Raw genomic sequence first — 11,899 nt, forward strand, 5'->3', positions numbered from 1 at the left:
TCAATTTTGAACCTTAGTTTCCTCAAATATAAAATGGCAACAATAAAACATGTACTATTTGCCCCCATGTAGAGACAGCTCAGTGGCTCAATGGATAGAGTGCTGGACCTGAAGTCAGAAAGATGTATCTTCCTGAGTTCAAAACTGGCCTCAGATGCTTACTAGCTGTGTGACCCTGGCAGGTCACTTAACCCTGTTTAACTGAGTTTCCTCATCTGTAAAATAAACTAGAGAAGGAAATGGCAAACCACTCTAGTATATTTGCCAATAAAACCCCAAATAAAGTCACAAAGAGTCTGTCTGACATGTCCGAAATGAACAGCAACAAGCTCCCCATGCTTAGCATGGTGTCTTAATGTTTAACAAATGCTTGATCAGTAGCTATAAAGTAATGTGAGCTATTATTCTTCAAATATATTGGTTCAACATATGTTCAAGTACCTATGTACCTAGGTACCACATATGTAACCTTTAATTTATTTTTTTAAAACAAGGATTTATTATCTTTCCTTCCCATTGCTGTCCTGTTCCCAGCTGAACAAAAAAAGAAAGAAAGAAAAAGAAAAAGAAAACCCATATTAAAATATGCACAGTCTAGCAAAAAATTTGCCAAATTGATCATTTCTAAAATGGGTCTCCTTCTGCGTTTCAAGTCCACCAGCACTGCCAGGAGGTGGGTAGCATGTCTCATCTCCAGTCCTCAGGACTCATGCTTGATCATTGCCTTGATCAGAATTCACCTTTCAAAGTTGTTTTCTATAGTGTTGTCATTGTGTAAATTGTTCTAATTTTGCTTATTTCCTTCTGGGTAAATTCATTTAAATCTTTCTAGTTTCTTCTAAAGTTTACTTTTTCATATTTCCCTATGGCCTAATAATACTATGTTCCTATTCCATAATTTGTTAAACCATCCCTGATAGAAGGACCTCCTTTAATGTCCAGTTTGGGGCTACTATGAAGAGTTGCTATAAATATTTGTGTACATACAAATCCTTTCCCCTTTTTCTTTGATCTCTTTGTAGGATAACTGAGTCAACCAGTGATGCCATATATGTAGAATTGTTAAGACTTGAGAGAAGATTGGATCTGAGAGGCAAAAAGAATAGGAAAGAAGATCAAGAATGCCTGTAAACTCATAATCCAAAGGTGAGTGCAAGTATGGTGATATTGTCAACAGAAACAGTGAATTTTGGAGGAAAAGGCAGGTTTAGGGCAGAAAAAATAATTAATTTCATTTCCTACATGCTGTCTTTCACATGAAAATGGGTCATTAAAATAGAGATATCAAGCAGCCAATTGGTGATATGAACTATAAGTTCAGGAGGAGGATTAGGATGGGATATTTGATTTGAGAACCATTATTATCACCATTTTATAGATGAGAAAATGGCCTTTCAAAGTTGAATTTAGGAGTTTTCACTCCAAATCCAGTCTTCTGTCCATCTGTTGAGTATGTGGAAGCTTATGAAATAACCAAGAAGGAGAATGTAACAGAGAGAAAAGGACCCAGGACAGAGCTTCAGAGGGATTGTTTCACCCAGGTTCCTCCAAGCAAAGGTTTGCTAGTAAATGTTTAACAGCCAGCTCCCCTCTCTTCCCACCACAAAAAAGATAAATGCTCGCTCCACACTTTTAAAATTAATTTGTGTTATTAATATTTTTCTGCCATTTTCTTAAATCTTGACAATCAAAACAACTCATCGAACCCAAATCTGCAGCTTTGCTGGTTCCTAAAGGGTAAACACTCACACTGAAAATTTGACAATTAGCTCTCATTGGCTGGTTTGAGCTGACTCACACATCTTTGCCTTTCAGATATTAAAAGCATATCTATCATATTTCTCACACTAAAATAGAATTATTAATATTGTTCATTTTAGAGGGATGCAAGTTTTTATATTCTTAATTTATTGTTTCATTTTTATCTTGTTCTTTTTGCATTTTATTTGTAAGTTTTATAATGCTCATTTCTAGTATATAACAATATGAATATAATTTATAAATAAGTAAATATATGCATATTTATAAGAAAGTAAACATATAAGAACTAAATGTGTTTATAACTAAATAAATATTTATACATATAACTAAGTAAATACATACTTAAATATGTATTATATATAGCTAAGAATATATAATAGATATTACCAAGTAAATATACATATATTCATCACTACATAGATATATACCTATAAATAGGTAAAGATAGAAAAATAAAAACATAAATATACATGTGAATAAGAATACATGCAAATAAGCATATTTAAAGCTAAGTAAATATACATATAAATAAACAAATATATTATTTATAAGTTATGTATATGAATAAATATACTTCTATAATATGGTATTTACCTATATAAACATACAAATAATTAAATATATATGTTTAACATTTTTTATTGATACAGGTACATGACCAAAAAAGGATCAATACATTTGCCCTCCTAAACTTTAACTGTCTCTCCTTATAGAAGTCTTCTCTTCTCTTCTCCCACAGGAAAATGATCCCTTTGAATTGCAAAGGACAAGATCCTATCCTGGAGGGGTGCTCATGGGAGTTGAAAAGATTTCTCCTTGCTTTCAGGTGACAGGAGGCTTAGCTTTCCTTTCTTTTCATTTCCACTAAAGAGTCCACTATGTAGAAACTCTATGCAAAGCCATTGAAGGAGAGTCCCAAGTGGGCCCTATGAAACAGACTTTTTGGTTTGCTTCCTAATTAGATTGTAAAATTCCTTTGGAATCAGAGAAATTATTTGTCATTTTTGTGGCCTAGAGTGCTTTATCACATGAAGTCCAATGGCCATCATGTAGATGGAATGGACTATCTTCTAGGTTATGTTATGATATTTCAGTAGGTTTGTAAAGGATCCCCACCACCACCCAAAATTATGCCTCCCCTCTCCTCTATGACTGCTTTTTAACAATGTAATTCTAATCATTGCCCAGAAAATTCAGTGTTGGACCTTCATTCTCTTACATGTCTCATGAAATGTCAATATTCAAACTCTGAGATAAAAGAGGAATCATTCAAATCTTTGCTAAAATTCAAATATCCTGGGAGAGGCCGCACTTAAAAAATCATTTTAGCCATTTACACTTTAGCATGAATTAATTGAAGATTCTTTTCTTAAATATTATTATGATATAAGAAATGACAAGCTTATTGCTATCAGAATAACCTGGAAAGACTTACATGAATTGACATAAAATTAAATGAGCAGAAACATGACAATACTGTACCCCAAAACAGCAATATTATACAATGATCAATTGTAAATGGCTTAGCTATTTTAAGCTATTCCAAAGGACTTATTATGAAAAATGACATCCACCTTTAGAGAAAAAATTGATGAAGTCTGAATACAGTTCAAAGCGTACTTTTAAAAACTTTATTTTTCTTGGGATTTTTTTTTTGGTCTGTGTTTTCTTTGACAACATGACCAATATAGAAATATGTTTTGCATGACTGTGTATGTATAACCCATACCAAATTGCCTGCTATCTCAGGGATGGGAGGGAGATGGAAGGGAGAGAGAGAATTTGGAAGTCAAATTTTTAAAAAATAAATGTCAAAAATTATATATGTAATTAAGAGAAATAAAATATTCAGAATAAAACTATATATATATATATATATATATATATCACAAACACACAAATGCTTGAATTTTTTTTAGAGGAAATAAGAAATACCACCAAAAGGCAAAGAACACTAGATGGGGGGATAAATTTTAACTTTATATGTCTAAATGATGTTGTATAGAGTGCTGGATTTGAAGTCAGAGGTCCTTCTCTACTACATGACCTTAGACAAGATATGCTACCTCTCTGGGCTTCAATCTCATGTATAAAGTGGGGAGTTGGGGATTGGTTGGATAGCCACCAATATCCTCCTTAGCTCTAAATCTATGATTCTGTATGTTAGTGCTCTATAACTTTAACCAGATCAATGCAGAAAATATTTATTATAAATACTTTCTAGTGGATTTGTTGAGTGAAAACAACTGTCATATTCATAATTTGCATAAGAGGGGTACAGGCCAATTATCTAGGCTTGTTAATTGAAAAAAAAGGATGTCCTAGTCTAGGAAGGACCCCAGAGAAGTGGTCCCCAGCACTTACTGGAGGCCTGAAAATAATCTGTATTGGTCTTGACTTACAAAAGCATGGATCCTTCAGGCAAGGACAGAGTTATAATTTCCAAGTGGTGGGTAACAGCCAAATTTTCATTATAACTCCAGGGTTTTAGCATTTTTCTCTTGGATGCAAGGAGTTACTGAGCTCAGACACCGAGGTCAAAAATGGTGCCATGACTCATAGAACTTGATGGATCATGAAGACCAAACAATAGCCTTCACCTCCCTCTGAGGAAGATTGAGAAGACTTATTCATTGGTGTTGACAAGTCAGTTGGAAGACAAGAAGTCCTATTCAGCTATTGCATAATAAATTACTTTTCCATGATGAGATGTTGGCTATAGATCCAAGATTGGGAACTCAGAGTTCCTGCTTCTTGGTTGGCCATGGGGCCTCTCATTGCATCTTGCATCTTGACTGCTTCAAAGACTCAGTGTGTTAGATTTGGAATAGATTTTGGAAATCATTTAGTCCAACTACCAGCATATATTTATAGTTAGATTTGTCACTCCCTGCCTTATCCCAGTCCAGCCCGTCCCTGTTATGCTTCACACAATTGCCCAAAAGTCAGATCTTAGGGCTCAGAAACAACTCATGACTAGTCTCAATAGCAGAGTAGAACATTTACCCACAGGTGGCCACTGGCAGGTTTAAGAAATAGAAAGAAAAAGAGAGAGGAAAGCAGAGAGAAAATGGATAGGAGAACCAAAGTTTCATAGAATGATTAATCCAGAAACAACTTTTTTTATCTAACACCAGGAATTTTCAATCTGAGGTCCAAGAGCTTGTTGTTTTGATAAATCCTATGTTTTTGATTTTGTGCATTTAAAAATATTTTTTTGCAAATGGGTCTATAAATTTCACTAGATTGCCATAGAGATCCTTGACAAAAATAAGGTGAAGAACACTATATCTAATGCAATATACTCACTTCACAGATGAGGAAACTCAAGCCAAGAGAGATCTTGAATCTCAAGTCAAGGGTCTTGAACAAAATAAAACCATTACCTGGTGGCATAGCCTGACCTGGAATTCCTCTTTGGGGAGAGAAAAGAAGACAGGAAGGAAAGAAGGAAAGAAGAAAGAGAGACATGTGATGGAAGAAGGTATCTGTGGTAGAAAAGAGTTCAATATTGTGACAGAGACTGGCACTAGAGAAAAAGTGCCAGGCTGAAGAGTGTGTGAAATTGATCACCTCGATGAGGGAGGGACCCCAGGAGTGGAATCCGGAGGAGGAGAAATCTCTGGTGGAGAGCAGTGAGGCCCTCAGTGAAGAGGGGTGGATAAAGACTTTCCCTTGAGGGTTACCCACTTTTCCTGCTGGTGCCTGGAAATCCTTTCCCCCCAATATTTCCCAATTGAAGGGACTTTCTGAAGAGAAACCTGAGCAGTTTGACCTCAGCTCCTGTAGCCCAGGGGTGAATCCACCTGACTTTCTCTCAGGGGACTCAGGCTGCCAAGGCCTGAGTTCCCCCCAAATTCAAGGAGGGAGGAAAAGGGTTTAGATAGAGACAGGGACCTCTCCCCACCCCCCACTTTCCTTTTCCCATTCTTCCCTGCCCATTATTCTTTTTGTATTACCTGATTGAGTTGACATTAAAAGTTATCTGTTCCCCAAGCTGAGTGTGAGTGAACGGATCAAGGGGAGACCCTTCTGTCTTGAGTAGTGGAGGAGGGACAAGAGGGACAAGAGTGAATCAGGGAGAGCAGATTTAGCTAAGGAGGAAAGACAGAAAGGGGAAAATCTTTATACTCCCTCTCCTCTCTCTGAGCCAACCCTAAACATCAGCTGTCTCCCCTGAACCCCACTTTGAGAAGGCAGCTATGAGCACAAGGTACCAAGAATTCATTTGCCCTAATGTTAATTCATGCCCCAAAAGCTTTAGACTATAAAAATTATGCCATTGATTGTTTAAAAGAATTATGGTATTTTGCTTAATGATGTTGTCTGATTCCAGAAGAGAAAGAATACAAAAAAAAAAAACCACTGTACAGTGCTACAGAAGCACAGAGTACCTGCATAGTGCACAAGGTCAAAGAGAACAATCCCAGTGGGACTGATGTAATTTTGAGCCAAGACTAGAGAACTTGAACTTGTTTGAGGTTTGAGGTTGCAACTGTTTAACATTTGTTAAATTCAGGACTTCCTTGAGCCACATTCTATCAAGCACCTCATTTTCAATGCCATCCTGGCTCCCATTTGCTGCTGAAACCTAGTTCCTTTTTCTGTCTTTCATGGTGTGGCAAACTTTCTGTATTCCTGGCTACTGATTGGGTAAATGCATAATTGCTTAAATCATTTTAATTGGGCCCTGATTCAAGGACCTGTTATAGATTTGTTTTTCCTTTACTTAGATTTTCTAGACATAAGACTTTGGTATTTTATATTTTATCCACAAGTTATTTTTTTTTTTGGTTTGGATTTTTTTTTAATATTTTGGATTTTCTTTTGCAAATTGATTCATAAACCTCACAACTCAGCCATATATCCATGTATCCTCCTCAGAGAGGAATGTATTATTATTTTCCTCAGGGGGGACTATGTTATTGTTGTGAACTTTGACTTTAATTTGAGCCTAATTTAGAACAAGAGACTACCTCCCAGAACCCAGAAGGCAAACTTTTTGGAGAAGGCACTGTACAGATGTCTACAGAGACCACATGCTGCACCGGAAGATCCAGAGTGAATTTTGAGATATGAATTGAACTATGGAGGGGTTGAAATGCCTTTGTTTTGAATGTATACTTTTATGCCAAAGGGGACTGCCCCCAATTGGCTTTTTGTCAACCTAGTAATCATTGGTTTTGTTCTCTTTCCCTTTTATCCACAAATTATTGCAATTTATAAGTTAGTTATATTTCCATGATCCTTTTGGGGAGACTGGTCTCCCATCAGCATGGCAGGGAGGTATGTATAAATGGAGATTTTATACCTTTGGATATCATTTCCCAGAAGTCCCTAGTATTTCCCAAAATTCCCTTTTCTTGCATCCTCGCATTTTGCATGATTGTATTTAAGTGGCTGTGACTCCTCTCTCTCTCTTTGACTTGCGAGTGGGCTGAGTTCAGGCAGTTCTTTTGCTTTAGTTATTATTATTAAAACTTTATAAAATATAAAATTTAGTTATTGCATATTAATTTTAATCTTTACATTTTTCTACTGTGTGTTTTTAGAATGTTACACTGATCTTTTCTTTTCCTTTTGATATTACTTTCACTTTCTACACTCTCTGAAAAAATTCTTCATTTTATCCAATAATCATACAAAAAAATTCACACATTGGCCTTGTCTGAAAATATTTGCTTCAATCTTCAGCCCATGCACCATGTTCTGCACAAAGCCTTTCTTGACCTTGTTTTTCAAAGCTTTCCATAACCTGTTCCTTTCCCAACTTTCCAGTGTTATTATAGCTGAACCCCCTCCACACATTCTGTGATCCAAGGACAGAGTCCTATTTGCTATTCCTTGGACATCACTCTCTATCTCCTTATTCCAAGCATTTCCACTGACTGTCCCCATACTTGGATATCTTTCCCTCCTTATCTCCACCTCACCTTAACATCTCAGCTAAAGTCCCAGAAGTCTTTTCCAGTCCTCCTTTATTATACTCTACCCCCAATCAATCCTCTAGATATCTTGTTTGTATGTCTCCCTCATTAGTCTATATTAGGTTAAAAGAAGGAAATGCCATGTTCAAATGAGCAGACCTTCTCATGTCAGTGTAATTTGAGCTGGGGTAGGGTTTCTACAGGCAGAGATGGGAAGAGAAGGTATTTCAGATTTGCAGTTACAGGAAGAACAAAGGCATCGATGAGGGAGAATGTAGACACAGATAAGGGACTGTCAGTAGTTCAGTTCAACTGGTGTGTAGCGCACAACTTAGAGAGGATAGTGTAGAAAAGTAGGGAAAGTTTCAGGTTGTGCAAGGCCAGGTGTACCAGGTTAAAGAAATCAGACATTGCTAGATAGGCAATAGGGAACCATGGAGGAATGGGGAGGCTCTGAATAGAGATATCACATTTTGAGATCCTTGTGTATGTCAATCCTTTGGTGGAACTATATTCTTTCCTGAGGTATAGATCACCAAGGACTTGTGTCTGCCAAATCTGCACTATTTTTGTTCAGATCTTTCCATAAATCCTTCATAGATTTACTTAATGAACTAGAGGCCTTACCCTAGGTCTTTAACTCTTTTTAATTTTAATTTTATTTTTAAAAACCTTAACTTTCCCTCTTTGAATCAATATTATGTATCAGTTCCAAGTTAAGAGCATGAATATAAAGATAAAAATATATAAATACTTACAGAGTAATTAAATATAAAGAAGTTTGGGAGGGAAGACCCTAGCAATTAAGGGAATTAGAAAAGGCTTCCCAAAAGATGGTGATTAAACTTTTTAAAGGAAGAGGAATCTATTAGGGAGTAAGGAAGAAAAGCATTCCAGGCATGAGGGCTGACCACTGCAAAGGATTGGGGATGGAAGATGGAGCTACATGTGTGAGGAACAGAGTGAAGGCAGGTTTGACTGTATTGCATAAAGCAGGAGAGAGGGAAATGCCCATTGAGGCTGGAAAGATATGTATGATAAAGTATGTATGATAAAGATTGCTTACAAAGTAATTTTCCTCAAGAGCTGATCTGACCATGCTATTTCTTTACTCAGTTGTCTATTGACTTCTTATTGCCTCTATGATAGAATATAAACTCTTCTGTTTAGTTTTTTAAATCCTTTATAATATGACTGAACTATCTTTCCAGGCTTATTGCTCCTACTCCCCCTCTGTACTCGCCTGTCTAGCCACACTGGCCTTTTTGAGAGGATTTATTTCTAATTTATTGAATTTTTTTCTATCTGGGGGTTTTGAATTGGAGTTCAGATTAATTCCTCTGACCTTCTTACCCATTTCTTTGTCCCTAACAAATTCAGCATTTACATATACAATTTACATAAAAGATATCTCACCCTAGAATGTCTTCTTTTGTGGAGTGATAGAATGATCAGATGATAGGTTCTGTCTTGCCCAGAAAATAGGAGCCAGCCTAAGACAGGTATGTCTGCTAGCAGCAGAAGCAAGTCCTTGAATCTCCCATTGAGAAATATTGTGTAAGGTCACTCCTGGCTGGGTAAAATTTGATTTCTCCTTGTAGACACTGGAGTGGGGTGGGGTGGGAGTGGGTGGAACTAGGCATCAACCATCACTTAAGGAATTGGGAAGGATTGAGAATTTAATGGACCACCTCTTCATTGACTACTGACCAATCAGAGCTGTTTTGGGTTGTCTAAGGGAGGACTCAGTAATAGACTTCCAAAAATATATTTATAGTTCTCTGGCAGGATTTCAGGATCTTTGATCAAGAGAGATCACTGACCAATTAATTTATTTGTTATTGCTATCTTGCTATCCAGACCAATAAATTGATTTCCTTATCAGACTCTTGAAATTATTAATCACCATATTTTCAAACTATTCCTTTCGGATGATGCTCCTTTTCCTGTCTCTTTGCCTTTGTGTTGGCTATTCCACATGCCTAGAATGTACTCTCTCCTTATAGAGCCCTCTTCCTTTAAGATAAGCTGCTCGAGCACCATCTTCTGAGCAAAGGTTTTCCTGATCTCAACCACTGGCATTTTCCCTTCCAAACTATTCCCTCTGTATATGCTTGTGTATTCATCATTCTGTATATGTTTTTATTGATTCACTTCATACTCATGCTATGTTATACATATTGATATGTACTTTTATTTTCCATTAGAATGTAAACTTGTAAGGATTTTTTTTTCACTCTAAATTTGCATCCCAATCATCTAACACAGTGTTTAGTATGTAAAGGGCACTTACTAAATGATGATTAGTTGATTTAACATTTTATTTCTTACAATTAACATCGTGTTAGTTTTTTTTTAATATATTCTTATTGTTATATGCCTTCCTTTAGAATGAAAAATTTGTTTGAACAAACATCTTCATTTTATATTAATGAACATGCTATAATTATTCATGGAGCATCACAGCTCAAGACACTGTTCTCTTTAGGAAAACTGTGCTCACACAGTAGACTCTATTCTGTTTAAAACCCCCCACTTCTGCTTCCGTGTAGTCATAGGGCATTAGCTGAACCTTTGGACAGGGTGAGGCAATTCAGGGTGGAGTTCACTTACTTATTCCTGGCAAGTAATATGAAACTAATATATCCAACCTCAGCTAAAATGAGTAAGTACAAGGACAAATGCAAGAGAAAATGACCCCTTTAGGGATTCCTTATGAGCTGGAACTCTTTTTCCAAGATTAGCTTCCAAAGCTGTCAGTTCATCATCACAACAGCCTGACTGAAAGCTTTTCCATCTTTTCCAACATTCATAATGGTCCACCTATTTTTCCTTTTCTCAAAGGACTATCATATCTATGTGCTATTGGCATGGGACATTGTACTCCCAAATTATAGAACTATTTCAGGCCAAACAGTAGGCAGGAAAATTCCTTTGTTCTCTTATATCCTTGTGACTCCTGATTAGACCCTGATAGGATTATCCTCCTTGGATTGTCCTTTAGGTTTGAGATGGACATAGAGATACACCTTTAGGCTATGCCTTGATACTATTGGATTGTATCTAAGACATTTTTCTGTCCCCTAAACTATGAGTGTCACTTCCTATGTGTTCAGGCAAACCTTCCCCTGCCCTCCTCATGTAAAGAAAACCTTCCCCTGCCCTCCCTGAAGTCATGTAAAGAGCTTAAAGACCCCAGAATTGATGTCTTCTAGGAAGCAGCTTTCCATCTATCCTATCCTCCTGGCTGGATTCAACATGACCTTCTAAATCTATAAATTTCTCTTTTTTACATTTTTAAGCTAAGCTTTGGAGTCTTACGTTCTTGCAAAGTGTACCCTTCCTGAACCCAGGGGTTCACCTCAAGCCCCCACAACACTATATGTCTAAGTGTCATGGAACATTTATAAGAATTTGTAGACACTAAAAAGATATGGATATCAAGTTTGGCAGTTCATATCAACTTCACTCAATATGTGTTAGGGTAGAAGATGCATACTTACATATTAAGACACATATCAGGAAAAGAGAACACACTGTAGCAATGATTTCTAACTTTGGTTTTGCAGTTTCTCAGTCTGACTTTAATTATTTGGGAGAAAGAAGTGGAAGGGAGGTGTAAAAAATAATTTATTTTCTTTCAAAGAATGCCTTGTAACACTTTACTAGGCCACATGTGAAAGAGAACCCTAAGGATGAGGGAAGGATGACAAACAGGTGTATAAAGACAACTTCTTCTTCAATAAATATCCAGAATGATTTATTCTCAAATTGTTCCAAGAAAGTTAAAAAAAAAAGATGAAGATTTAATTAACTATGAATTGGGTTTACCTTTTTCCCAAGGGCTGAATTTAAAGAAGACAATAAACTCCTAAGTACCTGCAATCAGTTCCTAAGTACATCTGAATCACTCAAGCATCTATGACTATGAACTAGTGCATCTTTCCCAAACATCTGTGACTGTTGCTATCCCTTCTTCCCAAAGCTTCAGCAGACTCACATCATCAGATGGTTGCTTTCTCCTCCTTTTAAATCTATATAAGCCTCCTACTTCTGTGGTTTGGTAGAAGTCCCAGGACTTTTACACAGATTAATATGATTACCTCAATTAAAGATTTATTGTCATAATTACATTGGTAATTCATATTTTTCAGGTCAAGAGCAGCAATTCCCAAAGTTTTGAACATTTCTTTTTTTTTTTTTTTTTAAGT

Source organism: Monodelphis domestica, chromosome 7, assembly GCF_027887165.1.
Source record: "Monodelphis domestica isolate mMonDom1 chromosome 7, mMonDom1.pri, whole genome shotgun sequence".
Classification (NCBI taxonomy): Eukaryota; Metazoa; Chordata; class Mammalia; order Didelphimorphia; family Didelphidae; genus Monodelphis; species Monodelphis domestica.